The following is an 11,049-nucleotide window of genomic DNA, read 5'->3' as shown; positions in this document are numbered from 1 at the left end:
AAAGAGTTGAAACACAATGACATTATTTTGATAAATAGAGAATTTCCCAGTTGTTTATTGTGCTGAGGTGGATGCACTGTTATCAACAAGTAGCTGGACCAAAAGTCTGGTTGGATAAACTACCATCCAGAACTGTTCATTTATACATGCTATTACAATTTCTATTGAACATACAATATGGCATTTATGTGCTGTTTTTAACATTTTTTCAAACTACCCTCTGAGTTGAACGATTTTAATACTAAGAAAACAGAATAACAAAAATACCGCAGTCTAGCTAAAACAGTAAAATCTGACAGGAAGTAAAGTCCTGTCCCCTTGTGTATACACTGTGTTATTACACAAATCTATGTACTTTGTTTATATATTAATTCTACATTTTCAGCTTTGGTGCTGATTAATATCTTTTGTGTACAATAAATTAATAAAAAGTTTGTTAAAAAAAACAAATAACAACGTGATTTCTTACATATGTATCTCAAAGGCCCAAACGTTACTAATTACTTTCTCTTGACCTCAACAGAAGACATCTTGAGGTCAAGGAAAGATAGGAAGGAAAATTCATAATTGCTGTGCTCAGACTGCTTAATAATGTGACACTGGATGTTTCTGACAGGAGTCTGATGTTTTGAAGCTAAACATCCCAGAAGACAGACTACAAGAAGCACTTTTTAGATTCTTCACCTCTACATGAAATAACACAGTCCTTGTCATGCAGGTTATATGAAAGTGGACAATGTGCTGTACAGTTAACTTCATTTCCAATGCAGGTGTTTTTAATAAAAATTAAAATTAAAATTAAATGGTTGTATTTAGTAATATCTGTTCACCTTGTTCTGAAGTGATATTTTCTACTATCACTTATTTATTTTATTATTATTGTAACATTAAAAACACAGTATTAATTTACATGACCTCTGTTACTTGTTAGTCATTGAGCTATATTCTTATTCAGCATACAAATTCATTTTAAAAAATCATATACTCATATTCTACACACAGTAGTATACAGAAAAAAGATCAAATGTATAACATGAGAAAATGTACCATTTTAAATGGAGTTGGGTCCAGACAGGACACAGGGGCAAGCAAATTAATGAATACTTTGAACACAATTCAAACATTGGCAAGTGTAAGATGGGAAGGCTTCAAGGCATACTTAAGAGGGCAAATCATAAGCTATACTAGTAAGAAAACAAGAGAAAGAAATCAAAAGATAAAATATCTGGAAGAAAAAATAAAACTGTTAGAAGAGACCAGCTTTCAATCAGGCCAAAATAAAGAGGACAATTTAAAAGAATTATTACTATTGAGAACGCAATATAACAAAATGACAAGCGCAAAAGCAGCTGTAAATTTATTGAGATTAAAGCAACAATTCTATGATCAAGGTGAAAAACCCAGCAAGCTTCTGGCTTGGCGTATAAAACAGCAGGGATCTGAAAAGGCAATTACAAACCTTGACATTTCAAATGAAAATATTACAGTAGACCCATCAGAGATAATGCATTTAAAATGTTTCATGAAACATTATATAATTCTGAATACAACAACGCAACTACAATGCAATCTTTATTTCTAGATAAAATTGATATACCAAAAATTTCTGAGGAAGTCAAAGAAAATGTTGACAGGCAAATTAATATACATTTTAATTAATGATTTTTATTTTTTAATTTATTGTCTATTAATTGTAGTTTTATTTATGATGTATTTTGGTTTTATGAAAATGTATATTTCATTGTAAAATGTATCTATTTTGATTGTAAGCCCAACAAGGGACAATTGTTGAAAATTAGCAATAGCTATAAACTTATGTGTGTTACATCAGTTTCATGTTTTGTACTTGGACTATGTTAAACTGCACTGTCCCTTTTAAATTGACACCCTGTGAAATGCACTATACACAGGTACACACACACACAGGTCTTTATCACCAGGTTCCACATTTATTTACAATTTTCCCAGGTTATGACTGAACACAGTCTGACAGCTGTCGGTCCCAGCTGATTTCCCTCTGTCTCCGCTCCTCTCCATCTCACTATAAAAAGGGAAGGAAACCATTATCAGTCCAAATCGCCATCAGCTGTTCTCACCGGCATCTGCCGGCATCAGCCCACTGCACCACTCCTCCCCTGCAGCCGCGCCCGGGACCACACCTCCGCCACACACCCCTTTCTCAACGAGAAGTTTGGGCTTGGGTGAGCCTGAGTGCTGAAGATATCTACCTATTCGGGAACCATGGTAACAGGGTTCTTGGTGATTGGAGCTGGCTTGGCCCTGACTTATCGAAGAATTAAGAAAGCGGAAGCGGCTGTTCAAACCCCCACAAGGCTGCCCGCTGGGATTGAAACGATGGGAAGAGGTGTGAGTTTCTCAAAATGGGCTCATTGAGTGCAGCACGGATAAGATCTTGGAGAAGCTTACGGCTGCCGTGATTACTCAGAATAAGATCTCTGAGTGCAAACTGGATTACATCTTGGAGGGGCTCTCTTGGAATAACACCTCTGATCGCAAATTGGATCACATCTTGGAGAAGCTCACTGTGGTCGTGAGTTCTCAGAATCGGCTCTTTGAGCACAAGAATGACAACATCACGGAGCGCAAGTTTGATAACATCATCGAGAAGCTCACGGCTCTCCAACGGGAGATTGAGAGACCAGTGTTGGACTGTTAGAACAGCTTTGAAATTCATATGAGTTGTTCGCACTAAAGTAAAAAACACCATCACTTCATGCGGACACCCTTTCGGCGCCAGCTGCGGTCTCAAGGCTGGAGCCGAACAAAAACACCCTGATAACGACTGTGTTTAGACTGTTCTTCCCATTCCATGCAAGGCCACCTGGGTTGGCTGGAAGACTGTTTACTTAGCCTGGCACTGTCTCAGCTGAACTCTGGACACGCACACACATACATATACACTGATATGCACACACTCATCCCCCCTCCCTTTCCAAACGCCTTCGATGCTTGTTCCCTCCTGGGAACACGGCGGGTCTGAGCCCGCGCTGGAATGGTAGCACTGGGCAGGATGGCTGCTGTGTTTGCTTCGGATTACTCCTCACCCCCCACCCAACCCTGTGGCTTGTCACGTGTTCCATAATGTTGTGCTGTGGACATTTATGTGCTTTTTTGTGCAGAGGAGTTTTTTTGTTTCCTGTTCTCATGCTGTCCTCCCACAGGAGCCCAGCATGAGTAGAGGTCTCTTTTTTTCCTCTTGTACTTTCCCATTGTAGTGTATATTTCAGTGTTTTTTTTCTGTAACACTACCGATCTCCGACCTTTATCCCCATGTGACGTCTGTGTTGTGTGTGTAAGGTCGGGGGGGTCCCATTTCACTGCAGGGCAACCTGCACGTGGCGAATAAAGCCTTGATTGATTGATTGATTAATTGATTGATTGAAATAAATAAATTCAAATTCATATACACTCATATTACTGAATTTGAATTTAAATGCTCTAAATGCTGGTAAAACAGCTGGCCAAAAGGACGGCCAACTGACCTTGACAGCCCCTCTTAGATATGTCTATATAGAATGCTTTAATACTGGTAATCTTACTGCCTCACTGAGGGAGTCCTTGATAATACTGCTTCCTAAACCTTGAAAACTAAATAAAAAAATGTGAAAATATGCATTCTATAAGGTTAATCAATACAGATACTAAAATTCTCTGTAAAATTCTCTTCAAAAGATTAGAAAATGTTCTTCCAGTTATTATAGAAGATGATCAAAATGGATTTGTTAAATATAGGCAGGGTTTTCATAATGTAAGGCAAGTCCTCAACATTCTTCATAATCAAAGTGAACAGGAAGATACAGCCATTCTCTCGCTCGACGCAGAGAAGGCGTTTGATAGAATCGAATGGCCATATCTCTTTGATGTCATTGTTAAATTTGGGTTTGGTAAATCATTTTGGATCAAGCTACTACACTGTTATTCTGTAGCTCATGTTATGACTAATGAGAAAATTTCTGAACCATTTGACATTAAAAGAGGGTGCCCGCAGGGTTCACCATTATCTCCACATTTATTCCTTTTAGCTATTGAAACTTTGGCAATAGCTGTTAGAACCAGTGGACAAATACAAGGTTAAGATTGGTAGAAAGGAGCATAGAATTGCTTTTTTTTGCTGATGATGTCATTTTATTTTTTAAGCAACTAAAAACTTCTGTGCCTGTAGTAAAGGATTTAATAGAACAGTTTGGGGCCTTGGGGCAGTTGGGCATGGTGGTTAGCACTGTTGCCGCACAGCAAGAAGGTCCTGAGTTCAATTCCACCATCAGGCCGGGGTCTTTCTGTGTGGAGTTTGCATGTTCTCCCCGTGTTTGCGTGGGTTTTCTCCGGGTACTCCGGCTTCGTCCCACCCTCAAAAGACATGCAGTTTATGGGGATAGATTAATTGGTTAGTCTAAATTGCTCATAGGAGTGAATGTGAGTGCGAATGGTTGTCTGTCTCTGTGTGTTAGCCTTGCGACAGATTGGCGACTTGTCCAGGGTGTACCCTGCCTCATGCCCTATGACAGCTGGGATAGGCTCCAGAAAAGGACAAGTGGAAGTGAATGGATGGATGGAGGTTGGGGCCTTATACATAAATACAAAATTTCAAATCCCCAAAAAACATTTCTTTAAGTATTTACAGATTAGATTCTTCATTTCTAACTCTTATCCCAGTTAACTCCTCTAGAGTTAATGTTGAAAAAATGTTGTAACAAAGGCTTAATTTGACTTCAAATGACTTAAATAAGGGCCTTTGCCGCCCGAGGGCCCCGCTCAGCCCGAGCCGGATGTCGCCACGCGCCCGAGGGGCCCGTCACGGGAGTCGGGAAAGCACTGGGGATTTATTGTTGTTTGGATTATTTTGTATCACTGTAAATAAACGCACTGCCTTCATCAAAGAGTCCAGCATTTGGGTCCTCCTTCCCCCTCATCCCCACGGCTTGCCCTGGCAAACCATGACAATAAATGCCACATACTGTACTAATGTATGCATATTTCATGTGTTTTTACTTGATGTAGGTTTGAGAGAGAGCAGGGATGGAAGGTGGTGTGTGTGTGTGTGTGTGTGTGTGTGTGGGAGGGGGGGGGGTGTTCTACTGCTGCATATTACTGTGAAAACAAATCTTTGTATGATGTTGCAAAAACAATAATATTGTTTTAAGAAAAAAAAGAGACAGAACATGTTCACACAAAAGAGCTTTAGCCTGCATTTATGGATGCCATGGCAAACTAAGTTCACAGACAATAAATTGTGGAAGTGTTTCTGAGCCACTGCAGTGACTTCCAATGGCAGAATCATAACAGTGCTGCTTGTTTTCAGCTTGTCTGTTGAGTACAGACATTTCTCCAGGTTATATGAATGTTTTGATCATATTATATACTGTAGATATATTTTATATCTTTATCTATCTTTGCAATTTCATTTTTATTATTTTTAGTTGCAAAATGTTCCTTAAGCTGTTTATTTTAGATGCCACTTACTTTTTCAGCTATTAGTTGTCTCTATCCCAAATTTCTTGACACATTCTGTTTTTAGTTACATTTTACAGAACATTTCAACTTTTTCAGAAATCAGGTTATATTTACAATCAAAGGTTGGGTTCAGCCTATTGCCCTGATAAATATAAGTGGAAGAGAAGACATGGATGGAAGGATGGAGGTTGTGTTTAATGTTTTGGCTGCTATAAAACAGGAATTTCCCAACTTTTGAGATTGAGTATTCATTAAGTAACTATCCTTTTTAGTCAGAACACAATTTTTACTACTAATGGGTTCTTTCAACCTCTCAACATTAATCTTCAACAGCGTATAGTTTTGTACAGTTTCTGCTCTTAAGCAATCGCTAAATTATGCTTTTACTCATTGCAAAAACAACCAAGACCTAAAGTAGCATCCAGCCAATGGCTTTTTTTGGGACAAACTCCAATATATTACAGTGAAGTTAAAGCACATCAATAAGCTGTATGTTACTAGCTCCTGGTGACCCTCAGTTCTTTTTCTGGTGTGGCCCTGAAAAACTGAATTTAAAAGCTGAACTGATGCTGTGTAAAAGCATGTGTAGATTCCTGATTGCTTACTTTTTTGTTTGCTTGTTTTCATATTTACGTTTCACAGTACGCACACTTCGCCGACTACGTACGGCTGGTACTACAAAGTACGAGAAATGCGGAAGTGAGAGCCTTGTGAAATGGGACGGTCTGGGCTTCGTCGCGCTGCTCAGGTTGCCTAGCAACCAGGGGCGATTCTAGGATCAGAGCTTTGGGGGTGCTGAGCACCCAGAGAGCTGCCCAGCTAGGCAAGATAAACCTGTCTCTGTCAGTCCCTGCATCCTTAAATGTTGTCCCGAGTTCTCTCTGACTGTCACGTGCATTTAAACCCCTGTTCCTCCCTGTCCTCATCGTCTGTTGTCTTCGTCTCCGTTATCAGTCATCATAATTTTACCATCTCTGTGCAAGTCTGCAAATTTCTTTATTAAATCATAAGATTCATAAATTCATCAAGTCTCTCTGTGCCTGGGTCCTCGTCACAAAACATGACATCACTGTTTTGTACATTTTAACAATTTAATCCCCACATTTGTGAAAGAAAAGCAAAACACTTTTTTGAAAAGTCTGTAACAAAACCATCAAATCTGATAAAGGTTATTTAAATGCTGCAAAAGAAGAATGGATTGGAATAGAAAAAATACATATCCTAACCTTAATTACTGCGGGAGAATATGAATGATGCTCATAGTGAGTAAAAAGTAAACTGAGTGCATTTTTTGGACAGAGATTCACTTTTAATGAGTATGTATAATATAATACAGATACATAAAAAATACTCCCAAAACAGAATAAATTATTACAAATAAATTATTACAAAATATTAATAAAAACTATAAAAAGACATTTTTTCAGGTGGTACACACTGTAACAAGTTTGAGAAACTGATAAGTGTATGTGTGCTTTTGGAAAACATTTAAAGCTGCTGTACAGAATCTTTGAAACAAGCTTAAAACATTTTTAGAATATAAACAGAGCATCTGCTTCTCTTTAATTCAATTCAATTTTATTTATATAGCGCCAAATCACAACAAAAGTCGCCTCAAGGCAAGTGGAGTGAGGACTTTACAGCTCCTCACTCCACGGCTGTTTGGCACTCTCTGATAGTGTGCAAATGTGATGTATGTACTGCGGCAGTCATACAGACAACTGGACGGTCCAAAAGTTGGCCTACCTATTACTGAGGTTTTAGTAGAGTTGTGGCTGAACCACATAAAAATATATCATTAATTTTAATCTCCCCAATCAATTATAATGTTATGTTGGAATGTTGTTAAAGAGGGTCAAAAATGTTTCAACCCAGTTTTTTTTTTTTCAGATTCTGTATAGCAGCTTTAATATAGGGAGAACACAACTTCCAGATTGTGTGAGTAAAATTAGGTTTTTTCTATTTGTCAGTTTAACAGTTTCTGTTTTGCCTGTCACTGTTCCCTGTCTGTTTTCTTACCTGGTTCTTCCTGACCTTGCCCTTTATCCTCACGTTCCTTTTTCCTCTCTCCCTCTTTGGACTGACAATCATACACAAATAGATTGTATTCAATTAGATGAAAAATTATTAAGATCGCTAACAAAAAGTCCTCTCTCAGTCTACTTTCAACCAAAAGGCAAATAACCAAACCACATGAACATCTAATAAAAGATATAAACATTGAAGCACTGATGCAACATTATTCTTGATTAACGGATCATTTGATTTTACACTTTTACCTGAATGTGGCTCCTTTTTTTGAAAAAACTTCCTTATATCCATTATGAACCTGGCTGTCTCTCTGTACACAAACACACACACACACACACACACACACACACGCACACACACAACAGGAGTTATAAGGTTAATGGGCATTCAGTCAGTTAGCTAGTTATTATCCATTTCAAACAGGACAGTGGTAACCAACAGTAGACTATGGACAATTTAAAGTTTTAGATTTTAAATAGGCTGTATACATTTCAATGGGAGCAACAGGACGGTCAAATGTTGCTGATTTTACTACAGTGTAGGACGGATTGTAGGGTAGCAAACATTGTCGGAAAACACGTTTTCAACACTGCAGGTTACCTGGGTGTAATGCTTTTCAGCTAAAAAGAAACATGGTCTGACTCCTACCTAACTATATAAAGAGTAACTGAAGGTTAAATGCAGCTAATATGTCCTGTTTTAAGCCAGGCACTTATACTTCCGCTCCGCTGCGTCTCAGCCACCATCGCTCTGGAAGCGCAAGAGCGCTAGAGCCAGAGCAGAGGAGAGGCGAGCTGGAACAAACCATTTTGCTGAAGCACCCCCAAAAATGGGCTAAAATCGCCCCCGCTAGCAACCATGATACTAACTGCGAGAAACGTTTCATACAGCATTGTTTGACAGAAATGAAGGCGAAAAATTTTTTTTTGTTCATTCATTTTTTTCATGAGATCACTTTGATTTGTTAAGTATCTGAGGATGAGACCACAGGACTCTAAAAACATGATTGTTGGGCTTCATTTCTGTACTGAACAGTCATTTTAAGATTAGTTAGTGTCAGGCGTTGTGTGGAGGCGAGGAAGAAGGAACCCAAACGCAGGACTCGCAGGTACAGAAATGACGGGGATTTATTGGAGCGGGTGAATGAACAAAGCAGGAACGAAGGACTGGCTGACTGAAAGACTGGATGAATGGCTGGCTGACTAACTGAACATACATACGGGGAGACGACAGGAACATCACATGTACATCAATGACACGACAAGGATCGGATGGAACTGAGGACTTAAATACACGCTGGGTGATGAATGATTAGAAACCGGTGAGTACGCAGCTGAACTTAGTCTGACTAATGATACATGGAAATAACTGGAACACAATACGCAGGCGGTATGCTGGCACAGAAAACACAGATGTGAAAATAAACTGAACATGACAAAACAGAAAACACTGGGTCAACGATCCAGGAACCCTGACAGTTAGTAAATAACAATTAGCTTATGTTGTTCATGAGATTAGTCTCATGAACAACATAAGCTAATTGACTTTAGAGTCATCTCACGTTAGTAATGTAAATATAATATGGCCAATATTATATTTATTATTCGATTATTATGATTTGTTAAAGCAGTGAACTTGAACTCTGTGTTAAATGCTGAGCTTCAGTAAAGATTCAAGTTGCATTTATTTGAATTTCCTATCACCTTAAATCTTCACTCAAAGACAAGTATCTTTGACAGTGTATTTATAGATGTATTATATATAAGAGACAAATATTGTTCGTTTAATATGTTGGCATTATTACATTTGGCTCAATGCTTACATATATGTGTAAAAAGAAAATGTACGAGCTGTGATAACTGTTTCTGATAGAATGAAGAGTAGACTTCATTCTATTAAATATTCCTTTATTGGGTGAGAAAATCATACCATGTCATAACTGCTTTAAGTCATACAGAATAGATATCAGAGCCTTAAACAGGCTGATTTCTGCTAAATGGGTCAAACTGGGCAGAAAGACAAACACATAACATCCTTAAAGGATATCATGTAACACTATAGATCAACTTACCTCAAAATATATAAAGCATATAAACAATTACAGCAATATGGTGCAACAAACACAGCAGTGCTACTAATCCAAAATACTCAAAGCTTCATAGAACTGAAAAAAAAAACCATGGACATTTATTTTTAGGTCCATTCTGCTGCTGATACATACTTTAGGTTTCTGAACATTAAACTGGTTGCTGCCTTTCATAGTGTTCAACTTGAAGGCCCTGAGTACTTTCTCCCACACTGAAAACACTGGAATGATAAAATTATTTGAACATTACCTAATAAGACTGATTCAGCACAGACAATTAGTTATTTTAAACTTTTCTAGCAGTCCTTCACAAACAGAGAACAGTCTGTCTATCTGTCAGCTGCTGCTGGCTCTTCCTCCTCTTCTTCCTCACACACTGCTGAGTTTGTCCTGGTGGATCATCAGGGGTGCAAAGCCTCACAGATGATGTGCAGCAGTGGGTCCTTCAGTCTGTCCTCACTCTGGACACTTGCAGTCATCACACATGGAAATCAAATGTGTGATAAGCTGCAGGATTCAAACACAAGTGTGACTTATAAATACATGTTCATACTTTTATTACACAATCAGAGAGAAAGAAGGAGATAGAGTGCAGGACAGACAGACAGGTGACAGTCTCAGGTGTATACACTGCTACAAAACAGCACAAGAGAAGGAGGATTTAGTGTTTGTGTTATTACGAGTGCTAAACAAGAAGAGTTCCCAGATGGTACAGTGGACACGTGTGACTCCTGTGATTAAAGCATCTTTCTTTCAGCTTAACGAGTGAACCGTCAGCTCGTTCAAACACACGTTAAAGTCCATTTGGCTCGATACCACCGAACAGAGACAGCAATATAACATAGCTAACATTAACAGTGCAGTGAATCCTGCTTGTGAATTATCCATAAAATCATCACATTCTCTGTAAGATTAAGGTCAACTATTTAACGGCGTATATTTTAAAGTAAAGGCTTCAAAACCAAGCTGACGCTGAAAGTACAAACATCTCTAATGTCACATAACTTTGCCGATATGTGGCCAACAGTAATGTTTTAATGTTCTTCATTATTAAACATTCGCACATAAATAAGTGACATAATATTCAGCACTTACTTTTGAAAGTTTACTCTTTAGCCACCCTGCTTCCGAACAAAATATCCACACCCACCGCCACGCTATGAATTGTGGGATATATGGGACCACGAAGTCTACATTGGACCACACTTCAAATTTGGGGAAATGAACTGCACATTTGTCAACCGCATTTGGAGTACACTTCGAATTGGGACACCCTTCCTCGCGTCGCTGTGACGTAATCGGTCTCCAAATGCGCACTACGAAGCATGCGGTCGCTGGATTGGGACACAGCCCTGAAGTCCTCCAGAAACCTGGTAATGAACATTTGATTCAGGTATGATGACCCAGGGAGGAAACCTGCAGGACACTGGCACTTGAGGCCTAAAGTTTCTCACCCCTGA

The sequence above is a fragment of the Simochromis diagramma genome, unplaced genomic scaffold (assembly GCF_900408965.1).
Source record: "Simochromis diagramma unplaced genomic scaffold, fSimDia1.1 OVJJ01000159.1, whole genome shotgun sequence".
In the NCBI taxonomy this organism is placed as follows: domain Eukaryota; kingdom Metazoa; phylum Chordata; class Actinopteri; order Cichliformes; family Cichlidae; genus Simochromis; species Simochromis diagramma.
Note: the sequence above shows the minus strand (reverse complement) of the source record.